Source organism: Narcine bancroftii, chromosome 11 (genome assembly GCF_036971445.1).
Source record: "Narcine bancroftii isolate sNarBan1 chromosome 11, sNarBan1.hap1, whole genome shotgun sequence".
NCBI classification, from domain to species: domain Eukaryota; kingdom Metazoa; phylum Chordata; class Chondrichthyes; order Torpediniformes; family Narcinidae; genus Narcine; species Narcine bancroftii.
Window position 1 is genome coordinate 30,003,283 of NC_091479.1, and position 22,269 is coordinate 30,025,551.

A 22,269-nucleotide genomic window follows, 5' to 3' on the forward strand; every position below is an offset into this window, starting at 1 on the left:
TCTTAGTCTTATGGTGGCTCTTGTCACAAAGACTAGAAGATTCTTATGTTAATCGTGCTGACTCTGCTTTCCTGCATCCTAATTCCCAAACTCATCCTGTTTGTACTGGTTACAGCCATTAACTGATATATGAATTTTAGTTTCCTTCATGTTCATAATTTTAGATCAGTTTTCCCATCTCTCACAAAAGGATTGGTGAAATCTTGACTCTGTATTGTTAACACCAAAGTCCCTATATTTTTAAGGCATTTGGACAAGTAACTGAGAAACATTGCATTTTAAACACATGGTACGTCAACTTTAAAAAAATAACATCTAACTTGATGAAGAATGTGATACTACAACAGGAAAAACAGATGGAATCAGACACATTCTATTAGCATTGGGAAGCAAAGAAAAATGGATTGGTTTTCCATCCCTTCCGAAGCGACCCAATGACCCCGACACGTCCTCCCCGACCTGTGACCGTAGTGGAGTTCAAAGGTCCCACGATGGTCGCAAGTCGATGTTTTGACCCCGTGCGAAGAGCCCTGAAGCCTTAGAGCCTATTTTTAAAATCAAATGATTTGACAAACGAGAACAGAGACACAGGACACAAAAGACCCAAAATGTCCGGATTGACTTTGTGACTGAGGGTCCATTGGATGGGGGCAGCCATCTTAATTTCTGTGCGCATGCGCCAGTCATCAGTTGGCGCTTGCGCAAATGTTTCGCTTCGTGGCCCTCAATCGGCACATGCGTATCTGCAACATATGCGCGAACTCACCACGCATGCGCCAACCAGACTTGCCAATCTCCTGCCCCCGCCAACTCCCGCTGCAAGTTACCCCACGTCCTCCAGCCTCGCCCTGTCGGCGTCATCAGGCCTCGCACCGACGCCTGGGCTCCATCCAAACACCCCGCCGATACCGGCCGCTCCCGGGTGGGTCCCACCGGGCTGCTGGTCGCCCGTTTTCCCTGGACCGCGCGGCTGAGGATCCCGGCGCCGCCGCCAATTTCTTCCCGTTGGGCCAGCGGGGACACGACGGACCCTGAGCAGACGATGCCGCCACAAACGTCCCGCCTTCCGACAGCACGAGCCAATCAGCCCGCGAATCCGCCTATCAATCCAACCCGACTTCAGCGTCCAATCAAATAGCGGCCTCACCGAATCAGCCCATTGGCTCGCGCAACTGAAGCAACCAATCAGCAAGCGATCGAACACAAAGGCGCACCCACTCAGCATCGCAAGACAGAAGACAGGCAGTCGAAGGAGCAGGAGACCCTTCGGCCCTTCCATTTCCAGCTACCCCAACAACTCAATCAAATCCTTAGATTTCATAGGATCACTTTGTCTTGGCTCCAAGATCCCTCTGATCCCAAGAAATACATTGTACCCCAACTACAAGGGAGACTATTTATTCTCAATCTTTCCTCCAAATTTATTACCGCTTGCAATTTAATGTCTGTTAATTTTTTCAAAGTATCTGCATCTAAGTTAAATGCATATGATCCCTCTACGAATGTGTCCGCCAATAAATTCATCACAAGTCCATGGATCCCAATTTCAAATGAACCTTCAATAGGGTAGAGAATTCCAAGGATATTTCATTTTCATTTAAGACATCTAAGCAGCCGATCGGTTATTGGGAAATTGTGACACTTGGTGTTCGGCTCCTTTGCATTATCGTCTCTCGATCCCTGCTGCTGTGTCCTCTCATAATGTTGTAAGGTCATCTCCATTTTTTCCAATGACAAAGAGATCCATATTCAAACTTTCCTCCTATCACCCGGTTAAAACATCCCAGAAACAAATTTGACAATATGTATGCACTTCTCATTCTTCATATAAGGAAACTGGACACGTGACTCCCGATGTGAAATTGGAGTGTTCGCGCTACTGTGAAGGGTGGAAAGGAGGACACACACTCAAGCAATCAAAGTTAAAGATGCTTCATTACACTGATAGCTCTACTTCTATTCTCTCCCCGCTGCTGTCGACAGGAGTGATGTCACATTCGCGCCGGCCTCCGATTGGTCAGTATTCCTGTCCTTGTTGATTCCTTCCGTGTGGGTTGTCCCCTGGGATGAATGTTGTTGGTCCCTGTGGACTCTGTGCGGTCACCACGTTCATCAACCATCTTGTGTATAGGGTGGATTCCCAGTTAGCATGATCCCCCACCTCCCCAGAACCAGTGATTAGAGCACTGTTTGCTGCTTTTGGTCACCTATATCTGTGTCGTGGGGGCTGAGTAGAGGCCAGTTTGCTAATGTCCAGATGGAGGGGGCATGAGGTGGTTTATGGGGGGATTTCTTTATTCTTTCTTTTATATATATCACATATATTTGTATTTCATTTGTATTATTATTAATTGTGTTAATTTTTTGTGTATTTAATTTATAAATAATATATTTTTTAAATGATCAGAGGTCAATCCACGGGACCTGAAGAGGCCTAGAGTAACTGGGGACACCCTCCTGCCCCCCACCACCCCAAATATCAATGTGAACCACTACGATCATTGACAAAATCATCGAGGACCCCTTCACCCGGCCAACAGCATCATCCAGCTATTCCCGTCGGGAAAGAGATCCAGGAATTTCAGAGCCGGTACCACCAGGCCCAGGAACAGCTGCTTCTTCCAAGCAGGCAGAATGTGGAACGATTCATGTGCTGCTCATACAAATACTCAACTCTGCTATTTATTCAACAATATGGAGTTATTTTACTGGACGTGCTGCACATGTATCATTTGTCTGTTAGTGTGAAGGCTTGGTTGTGTGTTTACATGTGTTTACCCCAAGAACGCTGTTTCATCAGGTCGTACTTGTGTTATCCAATGGTAATAAATTTGACCTTGTACTTTGGAGCAGGTGCAGAAGAGATTTCCTGGATCGGGGAATGTATCTCATGAAGCAAAGTTGACTGAGTAGGGCTTTTCTCTTCCCTAACCCCCGCACCCCACAAAATTGACATTATTCAGAAAATATTTCCAAAGAGGAAGACCGTTGCAAGTCCTTTCTCCTCCTCCTGTTGAATCCAGATATTCCCTTCACTGCACATTGCTGTATACGTCTCTGTTTATCTTCATTGCCACCATTTTGATACCATGTGGTTACTGCCCCCCTCTGCTGTTGGAGGAGTTCCCCTTGGTCTCAGCCTCTCAGTGCCCAGTAATGGGAGGGTTATGATCGATTCCTATAGTGCCTTCGTGTTGGCAGCGCCAAGTCTCCACCCATTCCTCATCATGTACTCCTGCAGCCTGGAATGTCCCAGTCAGCAGCGTTCCCTCCACAACATCTCCGCTCACTGAAAGACTGACAGGTTTTAACATAGAACACGAGAGCACAGTACAAGCAGTTCAGCCCTCGATGTTGTGCCGACTGATGTATTCCTACCAAAATAAAAATAACTAACCCCTTCCTCCCTCATAACCCTCCATTCTTCTTACATCCATGTGACTCAGAGCCTCTTAAATGCCCCTAAGATTTCAGCCTTCACCACCACCCCAGTTCTTGGGCTCGTCCCATGTCCCTGACCTGGTACGCATACACTGCATCCCCTCCCCTTGTCACCCTCCTGCTCCCCTCACCTTGAGCCAGTAGTGAAGGTGGTTTCTGTTCCAATAGGTGTTGGGGGCCTCAACCAGGGAGCAGATCCGAGAGATGAACCCCAAGTGCACCGAATTCAAGTTCCCGCAGATCAAAGTACGTCCATGGGCCAAGGTGAGTGACCCAATGGTGAACTGGAGCTCCAGGGGTGGTCTCCTTCCTCTGGCTCCATCCCCAATACTGTCCCCTGTCACCCACCAGGCCCATCCCCAAAGCCCCCATCTCCCACCAGGCCCATCCCCAAACCCCTCCCCCTGCTGAGATCGTCCCCAAGGCCTCTGTCCCCCACTGGGCCCGTCCCCAATGCTCCACCCATTGCTTGGACTGTTCCCAGAGCTCCTGACTCCTACCAGGGCCTTCACCCAGCCCCTGTCCCCCAACATGCCCAGCCAAAAGTCCCCATCCCATCCCCCCTCACCTATTTCCTGAACCCAAAAGCCCATCCCCTTCAGGTCTGTCCACCCACCAGACCCGTTCCCTCACTGGAACCCTCTCCAATCAATCACCCATCACAACTTGCCCACCCCAGTTCTTGAATCTCCCCCTTCTGCCACCCACAGGCCTTGGAATATGAGCTGTTCCTGGGACCTCCAGACAATGGAGATGTGGGGAGGGTAGTGGTCCATCTCCTTCCCGGTGGAAGCGTCCCATACCTTCACCAAGCTGGGGAATCCCCTGACCCTTTGCACAGGGATATCTGTCCCATCTGAGCCAGTCCTTTCTCTCCCTCCACCTTGGAGAATGTGGCCCTGTTCATCTGGCTGCTACAGTACACGCTGCCCTTCACCTCTTGCCCCAGGACTCCTGCTCCCACTTGTCCTTCAATGAGCTATGTGACCACAGCCAGGAGCTGCCCCATCCTCATTACCCTGTGGGTGAATGGGTGGGACATGACGACGGGGTTGTAGGTGGTGGAATTGGGGTAGGAAAGTTTGGGTGAGACCTGGGAAAGAGAGCTGTGATCATCTGGCTGTGATCATTCGGCAAAGATGGTGTGAGGCATTGAAGAGTGAGTTAATGGGCAGTCCCCTGCTGGGTCCATCCCCCACCGGGTCCATCTCCAAAATTCTCCTCCACCAGGTCCATCCTCAATATTATCCCTCGCCGGGTCCACCACCAATCACATCCCCACTGGGTCCAACCCGAATACCGTCCCCCGCTGGTTCCATCCCCAATCCTGTCTCCGCCGGTTCCATCCAAAATCCTGTCTCCCGATGAGTCCGTCCCTAATCCCGTCCTCCGCTGCGTCCATCCCCAATCCATTCCCCCACTGCATCCAACCCGAATACCGTCCCCCACCAGATCAGACCCCAATACCATCCCCCACTGGATCCATTCCCAATCGCATCCCCACCGGGACCTCCCAACTCCAACCGATTCCGTCCCCAGTACAGTTCCCAACTTGGCCTGTCACTAATTATTTTGCCTGACAGGTCCTCCCACAAACACAATTCCCCACTGGACCCTCCCCAAAGCCCCTGACCCCCACCAGGTCCATTCCCAAAGTCCCCCACTGGCTGGTGTCCAAAGTCCCCGCCTCCCCACTAGACCCATCCTGAAGCCCCAGCCCTCCACTAGGCCTGCCCCAAAGGCCCATTCCCCATCATGTCTGACCTCCCTCTGGACCGATCCTCTCACTAGGCCCATCTCCAATCGATCACGCACCGGAACTGCCCCACCCCAGTTACTGAACCTCCCCCTTCCCCCACTGACAGGACTTGGAACCTGTTGCTCCAGGGACCCCCAGACGGTGGAGATGTGGGGAGAGCAGTGGTCCAGTCAACTTGCCGGTGGCAGCATCCCAGACCTTCACTGAGCTGGGGAATTCCCTGACCCCTGGCACTGGGACATCTGTCCCATCTGAGCCAGTCCTCTTTCCACCCCCCCCCCACACTGGAGGCTGTGCCCCTGTAGCTGGCTGCTACAGTACACCCTACCCTTCACCATTTGCCCCAGGACTCCTGCTCTCACTTGTCCTTCGACAAGCTGTGTGACTACAGCCTGGACCTTCCCCCACCTCATTACCCTTGGCCCTGTGGGTGAGTGGGTGGGACATGACAGGGGGGATGTAGGTGGTGGAAATGGGGTAAGAAAGTTTGGGTGAGAGCCGGGAAAGAGAGCGATGATCATCTGGCCAGGGAGAAGCATTGGGGACAGAGTCACTGGGCAGGGGTCAGAGCCTCAGGGAAACAAGGGCACTGGAATTTGAAGCAATCACAGCTCATGGAAAGTAGGAGGAAGAACCCTGGGAACCATTGAGAGTGGCGAGGTTAGCGTCGCGGTTAGAACAACGCTTTTAAGGGGCCAGCGAGCCGGGTTCAAATTTGACACTGTCTCTGGGGAGTTGTACGTTTTTCCCATGTCTGCGTGGGTTTCCACCAGTTGCTCCTGGTCCTTCCACCATTTAAAACGTACCGGGGGTTGTAGGCATTGGTGTAATTGAGTGGTTGTGGCTCATAGACTGAAAGGGCCTGTTCCCGGGCTGCAGGTGTCAATCTAAAATCTCCATCTAAAATGATAGTCCAGCCTGTCATGAATTTTTTAAAGATTCAACTCAAATGACTGGTCCAAATAGACAACTCTGAAACAGTCCTTTCGCTCCTTCTTTTCTGCTGGCCAAGCTGCTTGCAAACAAACCATATCCCTCTCAACCTTTTCATTCGACGGACCCATTCAACTGACATTACATTGTCAACCTGTGGGCCTGTGGGAATAAGTTATTTCCCTGCCTGGCAACCTGATTATGTTCCTCCATAATGGTGAAGTTTTGGAAGTCTGGTTGGCGCATGCGCTGTGGATTTGCGACTTGGGGTTGGGTTCACGCATGTGCGGCTGATACGCACGTGCCGACTAAGGGCCACTCAGCAAAGTCTTTGTGGAAGCGCCAACTAACAAGTCGCGCATGCGCACTGAAATTAAGATGGCTGCCCCCAGCCGATGGACCCTGAGAAACTGAGTCACAAAATCAATCTGCACATTTTGGGTCGTACGTGCCCTGTGTCTCTGTTCTCGTTTGATTTTAAAAATAGTCTCTAAGACTTCAGGGCTCCTCGCACAGGGGCAAATCTCCGACTTGCGTCCATTGTGGGACCTTTCGGGTTTCATTACGGTCGCAAGTCGGGGAGGACCTGTCGGGAGTCATTGGGTCGCTTAGGAAGGGATGGAAAACAAATCTGAAGGAGTTTAGAGATAGTTATTATTTTAATTGCAGAAGTTTAGAAACAGTTATTATTTTAATGTTAGGAGTTCTGAAACAGTTATAGAAGGTAGAAAAACAGCAGAACAGAGTAAACAAGATAACAGAGGAATTTAAGAAATATGCACGTACACACACAAAGAGCTTGTTTAATCGGGGGTGGGGAAAGGAGGTGTGAGTACGGGATAGGAGAAAGTCGGAGTCAGTCAAGAGTCAGGTGAATAGGGCAAAGTGCCAAACCAATCCAAGAAGGATAAATGTAGGAAAAATGTAAGGGGAGGTGAATTGAAAAATGTATAAAAACAAAGAAGCTTCCCGCCCTCGGTGTACTTTCCCGAGGTAGGGGGAGAGTATCCAACCTTGCAATGTTGTAAATGTAAATAAATGTTCTTTGTTCTCAACTTTTGTCTCGAGCAGATTTTGTGAATGTGAAGCCACTTCTCACAAATCCATTTTTCTTTGCTTCCCAATGCTCATAGAATGAGTCTGATTCCATCCGTTTTTCCTGTTGTTGTATCACATTCTTCATAAAGTTAGATGTTATTTTTTAAAGTAGTGTCACTTGAACAATAATGCTCCAATCCTTCTGATCCTGATGTACCAAGTGTTTAAAATGCAATGTTTCTCAGTTACTTGTCCAAATGCCTTAAAAATATAGGGACTTTGGTGTTAACAATACAGAGTCAATATTTCACTAATCCTTTTGAATTTATGATCTCTGGGATTTCTCGTCAAGTTTTCTATTTAGGTTGGTGTATCTTGCAGACCTGTTTGGTTGCAGCAAGTAAGAAGTTATCGCCTTGTAGCATCCGCTGTGGCAGCGCTACCACATACTGTTTTAAATTCCCCACGTGTGCTCGCTGGCCAACCCACTTCTGGTGACGTAATCCCTGACTTCCATCTTTACGTCATTGTGTCGTGGAGTCACTCTCCAGCTGGCTGCCGCTATGTGGAAGTGTAGGGCTCCTCAGCCCATACATGGTGCTAGGAGTGGGCTCCTTCTCGGCAGTGAAGGGGAGTCTGTGCCATCTTGGATTATCCAAGTGTTGCAGCGATTTGGCCTCTTTTTGCTCACCTGGTCTCTTGACGCACCATAATCTCAGCATTTATAAGGGGGAAATTCTTTCAATGTTTCATTCACTTTTATTACAGAATTCTTCCTAGATTATCTGTGTAACATTGAATGTTATGGGTTTTCATGAACAGGGATCATGATTTTACTCATAATTTGGTGAGCAAATAGATGGGACATTTTTACTAATGCCCCATGGGAATCGAAATAAAAATGAAGTGACAAAATTTGGAAGGTTTGTTGACCCTTGTTTTTAAGCAGGATGTCAGGATAACCTTCATCTTGCTTGCTGAATTAAAATGTGATTTGTCAGTTCTTAATGGCAGCTGCCATATTGGCATTGCAAGGAGAGATGGGAAATGGGTCAGGTCCTTGGTGGTCCCAGTAATGCAACGTAGAAAGATGTCACGGGGCTGAATGTGGTTTAGGGAGGGTGAGGGTATTAATTTTTAGGAAACGTATGTGGCCAGCCACCTATCAATATTTTTGGTCAAACAGAAACTGCTGCTGGTAGAAGCCATTTCCTACTTTGAACAGGCCCAATGTCAATATCCAAGCACATATTGTTAAGAGCCCATAGGATCCCAAAACCCAGCAGCAAGAGACATTCACCAAGACAAGTGGTTTTTAAAACAGAAGTTATTTTTAATCAAATTTAAACATGAAATTAGAATGAAACTTTAAATTAACTCTATACTTAACTAATCCAAATGAACCCCCTTCTAATTCTAAGCGCACATGTTTGTAATGTGTATAAATTTAAGAAAAGTTCTTTGGTTCAAGGTTCAATCTCACTTCTCCTTCTTCCAAGTTCTCTGGATGCCCAGCCTCCCCCTCGCCCTACAACTCCCCCTTCACCCTCCCCCTTACCCCTGCCTGGCCCCGCCCCCTCCCCTCATTCACCGCCCCCGCCCCCTCCCCTCATTCACCTGCCCCGCCCCCTCCGGGCTCCCGCCCCTCCCATCACCCTCCCTCTCCCTCATCCCCATCCCCTCCCCGCACCCTGCACCGACCCCTCGGCTCCACCCAAACACCCCGCTGGTACCGGCCACTCCTGGGTGGGGCCCGGCGGGCTGCGGGTCGCCCGCTTGCGCGGCTGAGGAAGGTCCCGGCGCTGCCGCCAACTTCATCCTATTCGCACCCGCGGCGACGCGACGGACCCCGAGCAGATGACGCCGCCACCAACGTCCCGCCTCCTCACAGCAAGAGCCAATCAGCCCGCGAAACCGCCCATCAATCCAACCCGACTTTAGCGTCCAATCCCATAGCGGCCTCACCCAATCAACCCATTGGCTCGCGCAACTGAAGCAACCAATCAGCGAGAGAGCGAACACACAGGTGAACCCAATCAGCATCGCAAGACAGAAATCAAAGGCAGTGGAAGGAGCAGGAGACCTTTCGGCCCTTCCACTTACAACTACCCCAACACTCAATCTAATCCTTGGGAAACACAGGATCACTTTGTCTTGGCTCCAGGATTCCTCTGATCTCAAGAAATACATTGTACCCCAACTGCAAGGGAGACTATTTATTATCAAACTTTCCTTTATATTTATTACCGCTTCCAATTTAATGGAGGACACAAGTGGTTGTGTCAGCCAGCTGGACCGCCTCGGGGAACCTCATGGAGCAGGCAATCTTGGTGAGAAGGTAACTCATCCCGCGAGAGGCCGGTAGTGACCCTACAATGTCATTGTAGATGTGGCTGAACCTATGTGGTGCTGGCTCGAATGTCTGGCATGGTGCCTTCACGTATGTCTGTATTTTGGTCATCTGGCAGAGTGTGCAGGCCTTGGCCCACTGACAACCTGTTTTTGAAGGCTCAGCAAGACCAACCGATTGACCACCATTTTGACAGTACTGATGGCTGGGTGCGTCAGATTGTGCACCTCATCATAAAACTGCCATCTCAATGCTGTCGGCACGATGAGGTGGGGTTTGCCATTGGAATGTCGCAGAGGAGCGTCTACTTACCAGGATCGATGTTAACATCCTCCAGCCTGAGCCTGGACACTGCTCTCTTGCTTGCAAGGATCTCAGGGTCATCCTGCTGTCCCCTGCCGAGGGCTAAGTAGTCTATTCACTGGGACAGGGCCTGGATAGACTTGATTGCGGGGATGGGGCAGTGCGTCACCCATGATGTGTTGAATGTCGGTAGTGAACTCAGACTCATATGAGAGGAGTCGCTGCTGCTTGGCCGGCCACAGGTCCAACACTTTATGGAAGGCAAAAGTTAATGGCTTCTGGTTCATGAAGACACTGAATTGTCTACCTTCCAAAAATACCTTAAGTGCCTGACTGCCAGGTACAGCACCAATTGCTCTCAGTCAAAGACGCTGTATTTGAGTTCAGGTGGCCAGAGATGTCTGCTAAAGAAGGACAGGGGCTGCCATTCCCCTTTGATGAATTGCTCCAGTGCACCCCCTACTGCTGTGCAGGAAGTATCTACTGTGAGAGTGGTGGGTGTCTCTGGCCTGGCGTGTACCACAAGGGTTGTGTTGGCCAGTGCGTCCTTGGCCTTCTGGAACGCCTCCAAATCCTTTTGTCCCAGGTAATGTCTTTACCTTTCTCCGCATGATGTGGGCCACGGGGGGGCGTGGCAAGATGGTGTAAGGATCAGACGTGCCTTCCAGTCCTCTCCTGACTCTATCTTAATGTTTTGTCTAGAAATGCCCGTTAAAATTCTTTAAAAGTTTAGATAACTTCAGTGATGTTAATTTAACTTATGATGGTAAAATTGGTGGAAAAGAGCAAAAAAAAACGACAACAGATTATCAAAAAACTACATTTTCCAAAAGTTCAAGTTTTGGAGCCTACCTACAGGAAAGACATCGAGACTCAGCCTGAAATGGATCCCAGGAGAAAGGTACAGCTTTCGGATGTAGAGTTCAATATTACATCGGTAGAGCCCTCTAAAGTGGGCGCCAAACAGCCTTTAGAACAAAGAGTTACTCAGGTTCGCACATGTGCAGTAGCATCTGACGGCAATGTTATGAATGAACCGCTTGTAGTAACATCAGTTGAAGTACCGGCTGGGGAAAGGCATTTGTCAACTGTAGCGGTGGCACTGCAAACTGCACCTTTTGAGATAAAAGAACCTATACAACTTGATGGACTGGGGAAAACCCCGGCCAGCGTCCACCAGTCATTGCTGGAGAGGCTGTGGCTGGGGTTTCCACACGCAGCTATACTACAAGGAAGGCAACCAGAATGAAGGAAGCAAAAGAAGACCCTTTGGTTATGCAGAAGAAGCAGGAATCTGTTGAGCCAGAATCTCTTCCAATTGAAAAGATTCTTGTGAATCTTGAATCTAAATGATCTTATACAATGCAGGGATTATCCAAGATTATGACTGAACTTGGTACTAGGTTTAATACTCTGTGGTGAAAATACATTCTCAACAGATGACTGAGTTTGGAGCTTTTAAGCTTGAAGTGAGAGATAAATTTAATTCGTGTGAAGAAGATATAGACGAAATACGAGATCATGTTTCAGATGTGACCAAAATGGTCAAAGACTTACAAACTCAAAATAAAAATTTGGTGAAAAAGATTGATTATTTGGAAAACCAATCCAGACGGAACAATATAAAGATTATTGGTTTGCCGGAAGGAATGGAGGGACCAGACCCAAGAAAATTTTTTACTGAATGGATTCTGCAGGTGCTGGGTCAAGAACATTTCCTGGAAGGTATAATACTGGAACGTGCTCACAGAGGCTTGCGTAGAAGACCTATTTCAGGTCAAAGTCCAAGACCTGTTTTGGTTCGTTGCTTGAATTATTACGACAAGAAATAATTTTACGAGTGGCTATTAGAAATGCACAACAGAGAAAATCACCCTTGATGATTCAAAATAATCGAGTTTTCTTCTATGCGGATTTGAGTCAAGAAGTTATGTTCCAATGACGGGAATTCAATTCTGCTAAAGAGTTGTTGTGGAAGAAAGGTTATAAGGCAACCTTTAGATATCCAGCTGTTTTGAAGGTTTTTCAAGATGGTTGCCAACCAAAGTTCTTTGATTCTCCAAAGGAAGCTATAGCATTTGCTCAAGAGCTGCCAATTACTCGGTTTCAACAGAGACTTAGTCCACCGCGATCTCTAAGGAGACAAGAGATGGAAGAAAAGAGCCGTGCTACAAGAAGGAATGGTTGTAATGGTGACTCGGCAGTTGGAGCTGATTAAAAGAAGAGTTGTTCTTTTTTTTTAATTTTTTTAAAAATATTAAATAATGATGATGTTAGTTTAAGATGAAGTGAGAGTTGGGGGAGAGAACTGGATGGGCACTATTTCCTGAAAGTCATCTGCTACGTGTGAGTTATCTCACACCCATTTTTTTGGGAGTTACCGCATTGCGCGGTTTAGACGGGAGGGGGTATTTTTAACCTCCTACCTGTTTTTTTTTCCTTTTTTTGTATTATTAGATTAAAGAGTTAAGGGTTTTCTTTTGTGTTTATAAAAAAAAGCATAAGAAAGTATTTGATTGTTTAAAAAACTAAAAATTCATGTGGTTTTTTTTGTAAAGTTTATTCAGTAGATAAGGAATATTTGAAATTTAAATGTGAATGGGATGGATAAGTTTTTTTAAAATATTTTTTCTTTAACTTTAAGGTGAATGGAGTGGTAATTCAGGTGTATATTATTTTGCTATTTTAGTTATAGAACGAAGGGAATAATGGTGAAAGTTATAAATTGAATTGTACAATTCTTAATGAGGCTTGAATTTTGTTTTTGGCTTATGCTCCATTTGTTGAAGATATAGATTTCGTTGCAGATGTATTTTTATATTTGGATATCTGAATTTTAACGTAATGATTGGGGATATTTAAATGTGGTTTTGGAGCTTTTATTGGGTAATTATTCAAGGTTAAAAGGGAAAAATGGTGGAAGAGTACCAAATTTGAATTGTACAATGTTTAATGAGGTTGGAATTTTGTTTTAAGATGGCGGTTTATGTGACTAATATGATGATAGATGTGAAGTTAGTTGATATTTGGTGAAGGTTTATCTCTATTGAGAAAGTTTTATTTTTCATCTTTTTTTTTCTCATGCTACAATTTTTTTTAAAGAATTGATTATTGTTTCAGAATTTTTGATAGACAATGTTACTGATTTTACTAATTTTTTATATTAAGTTTGTTAATTATATGTTTCATCTTAACTCTGTTAAATATATGCATTTAAGTTTGATTTAAATATGTTTTTTAAGTCTGATATCTTAGTATTAATTACTTTTCTTTTTGTTAGTATTTTAATTGGTTATGTTTTTGTTTTTTTTGTAAGTGGGTTTTTTTCTCACATATATTATTAACTTTAATTCTTCACTCTTTATTTTGGGGGGGAAGTGGGGGTTGGACTAATTTGAGTTGGGTTATTAATGTGTAATAATTATTGGGGAGGGTATAGTTTATTTAGATTACTGATACTGTATTGTAATTTTATTATTTAGTTCTTAATTTTTAAATGTAATTCTATATGTTATTCATGTTATAAAATCTTAAATAAAGTTTAAAAACAAAAAAATGATGTCGGCCACAACCGGTATGAATCGGTGATAAAAATTAATCGTACCAGTGAATTCTTGCAGCCCCTTCATTATGTGGGGTTTGAGGAAGCACTTAACAAACTCTATCTTTTCAAGCAGGGTTTAGTTCCGTGCCTGTTGATTTGACCCCCAAGGAAGTCGAACGTTTCCAACCTGAACTAGCACTTAGCAAGGTTTATATCGTAAGTCCAAATTCCCGCAGCCAGGCGCACAGTCACATTAGACGGTCTCTGTTTAGCTTCATTGCCACCACTTTGACATCTTGCGGTTACTGCCACCCTCTGCTGTTGGAGAATATCCTCCTTGATCTCAGCCCCTCAATGTAACTAAGAACCCCTAAAATGTCCCTAATGTTTTGGCCTTCATCACTACTCCTGGCAAGGCATTCTTGACACCCACAACTCTGGGTAAAAGAAAATACCCCTGATATCTCCCCTAAATCTTCCTCCCTTTGCTTTAGACAGATGTCTTCTAGTGTTTGCTACTCCCATCTGGGTTTCAGGCAAACTGAAGGGCATCTTTCACCGAGTTTCTGGTTTTCCAGCAGTTCTGGATGTCTATCTCTGGATGCTCTGCTCCGTGGACCACCCCGCAGTATCCCATCTAGTCCTGGAGTCTCTGTGTCAGCAATGCTCTGCTGACCACTGCCTGATGGCTTTGTGGTCAAATGTGTTTGTCTATGAAACCGTTCCCAGGAAGGTAAAGGGGCAAAGTCCTGCTGACTGGAACATTGTGCAGCACCAGGGCCAGGCCAATCTTTCGCAACACCTGAGCCAGGTAGAACCTCAGCACAGAGCAGCATTTGGTGCCCTTGCACTTTGGTTACAAGCACAGCCACACACAATTATGGTCATGCTGGTTACACCCTTGTCCCCATTGATTGATGATGTACACGGTCCTTCTCCAGACTCTATTCATTTTGGACCCCCACATGAATTGAAATTTGTTTTGGGAATTGACAGGGTGGTGGTGTGGGGATGGGCCAAACATGGCCCACGTGCAGCAGGACCGAAAGTTCCTTGCACATTGCACCTGATAATCAGGTTTTACCCGAATGACAGAGATGGGTATCTGTGTGGTTCTCCCTGTCTCCTGGACCTGGGGGTCTTTGTACTGCTCCCCATCTCCTTAAGTTGGTGCTTTGTTCTCCACCACCCCCACAAGAAATCCAAGACCCCTGGATGGAGGGCAGAGGCGCAGAGAGATCAGTGAGAACATGGGTAGTTTCAACAGGGTGGGGTCCATCCAGGCGCCTGATAACAGGAGGAACCAAGTGGGAAGGAGGATGCAGGGCATTCGATAGCAGGACATTGCAAGAGAGTGGATTCCTCGAACTCTTCAGGGGAGAAGGCGCTGGTCGATCCATCGGTTTAGGTGGGGCAGGGTATAGACATGGCAGCTGACTGGAATTGTCAGCGGGTTACTGAGACCTGGGAAAGGAGGGGAAGGAGGGTGCAGTAGTGTTCTGAGAGTGCTGAGGGAGAGGCAACATGGTTGCCACCTCAAGGCAACGGTCCCCTGATTGATTGCAGGGATGGGCTCTGTAAATAGACTCATAGATATCCAGCACAGAGCATCTTTGTCGCCCTGCCATCAGGAAGGAGATATGGAGGAATAAAAGCAGAGCAGCCAGGGAGGGAAATAGCATCTTCCCACAGGCCATGAGATTAACAAGGCAACATGAGCTGGATGGGAGCTAAGAATGAAAAGGGTGAGAGGAATATGGACTGATTACAACAGCTCAGCTAGCAGGAGAGAGGGGCTGAAGGGCCTGTTTATGTTTTCTCTATCTGGACCAGCTTTTCAGTTCAAGCTTTAAAAAACCCAATCATTTTTAAATTTAATATCAATGGTACAGAATGAATCAAGAGACAAGATGTCTGTCCAGCAGCAAGCGTCGAAGGCACTTCCTGAAACGGAGGCTCTGAAACCACAGGGAGGTTCTGGACGGAAAGAGGCCCAGCTTCTTCTGGAAGGAGGAGAGGAGAGGCAGGGGAAATGCGGGGGAAGGGAAGGGGAGGGGAGGGGCTAGGGATGCCGTCCACCGTTCACCTCCCCTTTCCTCTACACCGTTTCCCTCCCCTTTCCACTGCCCGTTCCCCTCCCACATCCCCTCCCCCTTCCAGTCCCCAGTTCCCGTCCCCCGCTCGCCTCCCCCATTCCCCTCCCCCTTCCCTTCCTCCTACTCCTAACCCTAACCCCTAACAAAATCCTAAACCTAACCTTAACACTACCGATACCCCCTACCACCACTCCACGTCCCCTAACTCTACCCCCACCCCATCCACTAACCCTAACTTTATTCCTACGCCTATGCCACCCCCTAACCCCAACCCTAATGCTACCCACCATCCCCTAACCCCAAACCTCACTCCTCCTCTACCCCCCTGCTCCTACCCCCTTCCCCTATACCTAACACAAGCCCACTTCCCCGAACTATAGACCTAACCATAAACCAAGATATAGCCCTACCCCATGTCTCCTAACACTAACCCTAACTCTACCCAACTTCCCCAACCCTAAACTAAACCCTATCCCTATCCCTTACAACCTACCTCCTTCCCCTAACCCTACCTCCTACCCCTTCCCCATACCCGCACCCCCTACAACTATCCCCTTCCCCTAACCATACCTCCTACACCTTCCCCATACCCACACCCCCTACAACTACCCCCTACCCTATCCCTTACAACCTACCCCCTTCCCCTAACCCTACCCCTTCCCCATACCCGCACCCCCTACCACTATCCCTACCCTATCCCTTACAACCTACCCACTTCCCCTAACCCTACCTCCTACCCCTTCCCCATCCCCGCACCCCCTACCACTACCCCCTACCCTACCCCTTACCACAACCCCTACCCTTACTCCCTTCCACTACCCCCTTTCTCCTACCCCCTTCCCCCCCCCTCCTTCCCCTAGGTTAGGGGTAGGAAGGGGAAAGGGAAGGGGGAGGGGAAGGGGAGGAGGAGAAAGGGAGGGGAAGGGGGAGGGTTAGGGGAGGGGATGGGGGAGGGGAAGGGGAGGGGTAAAGGGGAAGGGAAGGGCGGAGGGGAAGAGGGAGGTGAAGAGTGGAGGGCTGGGGTTAGGGCATAGGTGCGAGGGCAGGGGAAGGGGAAGATGAGCGGGAGGGGGTTGGGATGGAGGAGGGGTAGAGGAGAAGAGGGGAAGTGGGTGAAGGGACATGGAAGAGGCAGGGAATGGGGTTGGCAGGGCCAGAGGGATACGACGGGGAGGGGTTCAGGCCATCATGATGTTGTCCGTCCTCTGTTCAGCTGGGATGCGAGGTTCTTCTGGACTCGTGTCTTGTCTCTGAGATCGCTCCTTCTCCTGGGAAGAGAAATACGAGTGATAGAGATACAGTCTCTGAGGCCTGAACTCAATGACTTTGGAGGGTCCCAACACTTCCCCCATCATCCCCCCTACCCCTGAACCCTCCCCTCCCTCACACCAGTACTCTCCATTTTTCTTGAATTCCTGTCCATATTAAAATCCTTTTCATGCCTTTTTTGGACAAGCCTCCGCTACTACCCCGACAATGCATTCCAGCCACCCACTACATTCTGTGTGAATAAAATGTACCCCTCACGTCTTGCCTAAATTTCCCTCAGCTCACCTTAATTAGACGTCCTCTGGTATTCTCGCCCCAGGAATGCACACAATATTCCAAGTGTGGTCTGACGAGAATTTTATACATCTGCAACGATACCTCTCAGTTTTTGAACTCAATCCCCTGACTCCTGAAGGCCAGCACACAATACACCATCTTAAACTCCCTCTCAATTTGCACAGCAACCTTGAGTGATATATGGAGCAGGATCTAAATATTTCTCTGTCCTGCACACTGTTCATAATCCTGCCATTAACCAAGTGCTCTGCCCACACATTCTTCTAATCCGCATTCAATGAAGATATTGGTCTATATGAAGCTACTTTTAATGGGGCTCCAACCTTCTTTGGAATAACTGTTATTCGTGCTCTTGAAAATTACTCTGGAAATAAACCTGGACCAGTTGCTTATTTAAGTACATCTGATTTACAGGATCGAACTCCATCTGTCACTTCTCTGCAAACTGGATGACCTATGACAACCTTCTACACTGTCTACAACATCTCTACCTCTGTGTCATCCCCTGACGTACCCACCCTTCCACTCCCATCATCATTCATAAAAATCACAAAGAGCAGGGGTCCCAGAGCAGATCCCTTTGGAGCGCCACTAGTCATTGTTTCATCTACTACTACTCTCTGTTTTCTGCAGACAAGCCAATTCTGAATCCACACAGCCAAGGCTCCATGGATCCCATGCCTCCCGACATTCTGAATGAGGCCTCCGTGGGGATCTTGTCAAGCACCTTACTAAAATCCTCGTGCAGCACATACAGACCTTGACCTTCATCTATCTCCTTTGACACCTCCTCTAAAAACTCAATTTGACTCGTGAAGCAGGACCTGCTCCTCACAAAACTATCCATGAGTTTCCCCAGCATGTTTGGGCATTGCCCTCGGCCCCAGAATCTGCAGACTTCCTGGCCAGTCCCTCCCTTACCCCTTCCCAGAGCTTCCGCATCCATGAGAACATCAAGCATTGCTGCCCAGTACAGGCCCTTTGGCCCATAAAGGCTGTACTGACCTTTGTAAATGTTCTCCACAACCTTTACCTGTACCACACCCATAGGAACATAGGAAGTGGGAACAGGAATAGGACAAAAATGGCCTATCGAGCCTGCTCCGCCATTCAATACGATCATGGCTGATCTAATTTATGACCAAACTCGACCTACCCTGCCTTCTCGCCATATCCCCAAATTCCTCTATCATGTAAAAATTCTGTTCCCTTACATCCACATGCTCGTCTCAGAGACTTTTATATGTACCTATTCTACCAACCGCTACCACTTTCTCTGGTGACGCATTCAAAGCTCTCACAACTCTCTGCATAAAAAAAATCTCCCCTCACCTGAAGCGGATGCTCTCTGAGATTTGCACCTGACACTTTAGGAAAGGTTTCTGGCTGTTCATTCCATCTAAGGCCCCCACAATCTTATTTAGAATAAGTTATTAAGCTGTGGATGGGGCAAGTTGGGAGAGGGAGGAGGGGAGAGAGCTGGTGGGGGAGGGGTGAGAGCTGGTGGGGAGGGGACAAGGCCGTGTTGTGGAGAGGGATCAGGACCGCGTTGAGGTGGTGAACGGACAGACATGGGTGGATCTACCTGCCGAAATAAAGGAGCAATAAGAAGGCCATCTCGGGATCTACCAGCATCTTCTGGGGCTTGATGTCTCAATGGAAAACCCCCTGAGGATGGAAGTAGGCCATGCTCTGCTACAGCTGGTACATGAACATCTGGCAACACAACGATATAACATGACCCACTCTGCCTCCACACTGGCCGGGTCTATATCCTGAGGGTAAGGGGAGGTGGGTGAAGGGCCCCTCCCTGCCAATCAACATCCATCCTCATCATCCTCTCCACCCCTCTCCCCTCACTACCCTTTCTCTCCTCACCAATACCCATTGAGACCCTCATGCACCCTTCATCGATATCCAGTCCCCAGCGAGACTCAGCCAGTAAACTCCTTCATATCCTCCAACCCCACCATCCAAGCTTGCCCCAGTGGACAACTTGACCACCCAGACCCACAACCACCTTGATGTAGATCATGGGAATGGGCTGCTTGGCCTTGTTGAAGTGCTGGACCATGCAGTGAACCGTCTTGGGAACATAGTCCAGACCCAGATTCAAATAAACCTGCTCTTCCTCTTGGACACAATACAAACATGTCAGCTGGATTTACCCTCCAAAACCCCGTGCCTCTCCCAACAGGAGTGCCAGCCCCTCCTGCTCTCTGTAGGCCTGATGCCCCCACTGCTCAACACAACATGGCATGAATCCAACGGCTCAGCGAGCAGAGCGTCAACAGGCCGTAGTGGACCCGTCCGCTGCCCCATCATTCGGCTTCTGGTGAGACTGCACAAAATGTGCAGCTCTGACCGCCCTCCCTCGTGAGGCAAGGATTCACCGGGGGAGAAAAACCATTGACGTTTCGAGATGAGAAATGTTTGCAGCCGGGTGTTGGCTGGGGTCGAACATGTGGAGGCTGTGTTGTTGGGACGATTCAGAGCAGGCGTTGATTTGGAGGCGCACCAAAAGGTGCCAAAAGTGAGTTATGGGGGAAAGTACATTCGTGAAATGAATTGGGGAAACAGACTGGAGGGGCTGAGTGGCCGAATTTGGCGACCTTGTCTTGTGGTCTTGGCTGCTGCTGTCTGGAGTTGAAATGGCAAGAGGTCATGAGTTAATGGGTGAGGAGCAGGGCAGCCAACGTCAAAGAGTCAGCACTGGTCAGAGGGGCAGGATGGAGGCAAAAGAGAGGCTGCAGCGAGACAGATCGATTGAAGGAATGGGGAAGGTAGCAGCAAATGATATGCATCAGAGTGAGGGTGGGGTGGGTGCAGGTGGATCTTACCTTGACTACAGAGGAGAAGTTGAGAAGAGGGACAATGATGGTGTGATCCAACTTAAGCACGATCTGCAGTTTGCGGTTCTATGGCGAGAGAAGAACATCAGCAAGGCTGGGCGATGGGTCGGGGCCCTGAGGGGCAACTTGTCCAAGTTGAGGGAGGAGGCGGGGAGGAGATTTGTCAAGAGGTCAGAGGTGGGGAACTCCAAGGGAGGCCGAAGTGGGGGACTTTTCGAGAGTCAGTGGGGGGGACTTTTCGTGTCGCTGGAGTGGGGACTCGTCAGGGGGTTCAATGAAGTATCATTTCAGTTTTTATGATTGTTTTCCCAGCTTCTACTAAACAATGAATTTGCAGAAAATCTTTGATATTTGCCAGGTGTGTGTGTGTGTGTGTGTGTGTGTGTGTGTGTGTGTGTGTGTGTGTGTGTGTGTGTGTGTGTGTGTGTGTGTGTGTGTGTGTGTGTGTGTGTGAGTGTGTGTGTGTGTGTGGGGTGGGGGGCTGCTGTTGTGGGTTTGTGTGACTTTCTCTGTTTCCAAACCCCATGGCTGCTTTGGTCTCTGTCAGATGCTCCTCTTTCCACCCCCCTTCAAAAATGTGTTTGGGGTGTTGTTTGTCAATTGGGTGTAATTGTGTGAAACGGGCTCATGTGTCGCAAGGGCCTGTGAACGTGCTGTAGACCCTAAATTTAAATATCAGGGTTTTTCATTTCCACACAACTGCTCCTCCCCCTCACCTTGAATCTCTTGTCTTGCAAGATCTTCTTGATGGCAATCAGCTCTCCGGAGTCCACCAGCCTTGCTTGGTACACCACACCGAAAGATCCATTGTCGATGATTTTAACATCTGTGCAGGACACCACCTTGGGGACGTTGGGTCCATGACACGGTGTGGCCACCTCTGTTGTGGCCTTATTGCCATGTCCTCTGGGGCAGAAGCAGCAGCATTTACACACCCAGAGGGTACACAACAGGTCATTTATCCCAGCCCAGCCTTGTTGTCCGAGTTAGTCTCTACCCCTCCCTCTACCTCCCTTCCAAGGGTCTCCAAAATGTCAGAATTGATCCTCTGGTGGTTCTTTCCAGCCTCTCAGTAGAAATATTGCCACCCCAGGTCCCTCTTTGATCACTCTCCTCAGACTGAGGCCAGTTCCGCAGCCGTTCACCTTATTTACAACCCTCCCTCCATGAGAGGATCGGGTCATCCTTGACCTTCAGCACGTCCCGGGGAGATGAACCACTCTGAACCCTACCACGGGTTTAGCAGAAGCCCTCCACATTCCCAGAAGCTCAGCAACACCGTGATCTTCCATGATGCAAGCGAGACCTCGTTGCCTGAGGGAGCAGGTGGTGCGGAGAGAGCCCCACTCTTCACCGCTCAACTCTGATGGGTCCGCCGCAGCAGAAACACTTTCTAGCACCTTCATCCAGGTCCACTGGGGGAAAGAATCCTATCCCGGTTGGGGGTGTGTGGGGGTGTATGCAAGGGTGGAAGGGATCTTGTAACCACGGGGGGGGGGGGGGGGGGCGTGGCGGGTGGAGGAGCGGTCGTGTCTCTCAGTGGACAGATCCCATTCCAGGTGGAGGGGGAGCTCTGTCCCATTTCTGTTGAAAGGTCTGCCTTCCATCCCCCTCGCAACTTCTCTTCTCCCTCAGACACCTCACACTCTCCCCTGCCCCGATTCCTCTACCACACTCTCATCCCCCACCCAACACCACCCCCATGGTTTCCCCAGTCCTTTCCGTCCCCTCGCACCCCATCCCCCCAGCTCAACCCTATGTCCCCTATCTCTGATCCAATCTCCCTTGACATTAGCCTGTGGTGCTACCCCGTTCCTTTGTTCTCCCCTCCACTCCTACAGACCCCATCCCTGTATTCCCTCACATGCCATTGTTCTCCCCTCCCCAGTCCCCTCCAACTGCCTCATAAAGTGCCCTGCACTCAGGATGGGGAGAGGGGATTAAATGTAGCCTCCATTCTCTCCGCCCACACTGGGTGAAGGATGGTGCCAGAGGAGGCTCTGTCCCAGTAGGGGAGCCTGTAGCAGGCTCTTTATCTCACCCATGGGTGCAGGGTGCTTCCAAACTCAACCCTGTTGATCAGAGGGTCCCTGGGATGAGACAGCGTCCTACTCCGACATGGGGGCCAGAATCCCCTTCCAGGAGAGGCATCTTTCTTTTGTTGCAATGCCATGGCACGACTCAGCTATGGCTGCCCCATGCAGTGACATCATCACCCCCTCTGTGTCATCATCTCCCCCCTCTGTGACACCTCCCCTCTCTGTGACACCACTAGTGTAATGGGCAGGGACATCCAACCATTTAAATCCTCCTCAATTTCCCCAAGCAAGGGGAGAATAATTCAGCTGGTCTAAATTACTCGTTGTTATCTATTCTAACTCCTAGAT

General features: G+C 48.7%; 1 long non-coding RNA gene across 2 annotated transcripts; it reads right to left on the minus strand.

The window, feature by feature from the left end:
- Nucleotides 1-16,312: 16,312 nt before the first annotated feature.
- On the minus strand, nucleotides 16,313-22,068 carry LOC138746358 (uncharacterized). 2 transcript variants are annotated; one of them, XR_011346899.1, is made up of 4 exons: nucleotides 21,924-22,068; nucleotides 20,599-20,788; nucleotides 19,871-19,948; nucleotides 16,313-16,732 (listed from the first exon to the last, which is right to left on the minus strand). It is a non-coding gene; the product is annotated as an uncharacterized lncRNA (long non-coding RNA). The 2 variants fall into 2 exon arrangements; XR_011346898.1 differs by lacking the exon at nucleotides 21,924-22,068 and having other exon boundaries at nucleotides 20,599-21,375.
- Nucleotides 22,069-22,269: the final 201 nt, after the last annotated feature.